This window comes from Laccaria bicolor, genomic scaffold, assembly GCF_000143565.1.
Source record: "Laccaria bicolor S238N-H82 LACBIscaffold_179 genomic scaffold, whole genome shotgun sequence".
NCBI lineage: Eukaryota > Fungi > Basidiomycota > Agaricomycetes > Agaricales > Hydnangiaceae > Laccaria > Laccaria bicolor.
In genome coordinates, this window is record NW_001890038.1 from 2,410 (window position 1) to 3,887 (window position 1,478).

The following is a 1,478-nucleotide window of genomic DNA, read 5'->3' on the forward strand; positions in this document are numbered from 1 at the left end:
ACGGGGACTGGAAGATGGAAGATATGCAACTCCAGAGTAGAAATTCAAAATTGGCTCCCAGGAGATTGTTATAATTGTTGTTAGAAAGCTATATACAAAGTTATAGAAGCTAGGATTTTGATCTCATGGAATGGTATGCAAAATACAAAAATACTGTACTAATACGACCAAGTCCTCGGGCCCTATGGGGCATGACACATTTTCACCATCTCTTCGCCGCTTCAACAGCCGATGTGATGCGTGACGAAGAGTGTGATGGCTTCGGCGCTTCTGCAGTTGACCCGAACAGGGACCCATCGTCTTAAAATCAACTCTAAAAGCAACTCTAATTACTGATGCGTTGCCCACTGTGTAAACCGATGTTGAATGAAAAAAAGTTTATTCTCTCTCTTGTTCATCATGTTCCCGGAAAAAATCCCACCACATATGCGCGCCGAGTTCCTCCCATCTCCAATGCTCTCCGTGACACAATTCTTGAAATTTCCCCTACCGAGACAGCTTCCTGAGACCCATAACACCCATTCTGGCATCAACGCCCTGGAACCACAGCTCTTGTTTGGTTGCCATAGAAAGTAGATAACATATACACCGTGTCGTTTACATGCCTATGAGCGCCGCAGGCGCCAGAAAAATCAGCCATTTTAGAATAGGAAAAAATGACTTCGAAAACCGGGGTGATGCGTGACATCACCCTCACTTCACTTCCTTCGATGACCTCTGTGATGCGTGATGCGAAGTCATGGTCGTATTAGTACAGTACAAAAGTTTGTAGTGTTGCGCTTTTTTATTAGAAAAGTTTGTAGTGTCCGCTTTTTGAGACTACAAAAGTTTGTAGTGTGTGCTTTTTTAGACCACAAAGTTTTGTAGTGTGTGCTTTTTTATTAGAAGAGTTTGTAGTGTCTGCTTTTTCATTTGGAAAAGTTTGTAGTTGACATGTAGTTTATGGTGTCCTTGGCCCTATCTATGTTATGGGGATGAGGATGAAGGATTACCATCATATTGCCAGTGCTGCAGCATTAGTATTTGACATCATGCACAAATTGTCTTTCACATTAGGAAAGGCCATTCTATGTCTTTCATATTGATACCTCCTGTCCTATCTCAAGACATAATTGTAAGCTCATATGGGGATATGGCTGAAGGATTGACATGACATTACATATTGCTATTGCCACATCATCAGTTCCTCACATCATGCCCAAGTTGGCTTTCAAGGCTATTCATGTTGATATTTACTCAATACATGGTCAACTTACAACATGACCTGTCTTAAAGACACCTCAAAGGATGAATCAGCCCATCATGATACAGCCCTCAAAGACCTGTATCAAAGTTGACTATGTTTGGGACAGGCCAGTAGCTATCAATGTGAAAGCAGACAGTGTGAAAGCCAAACTTGGTCATGATGTCAAAAACTGGTCATGTCATGTCAATCCTTCAGCCATATCCCCACATGAACTTATAATTATGTTTTAAGA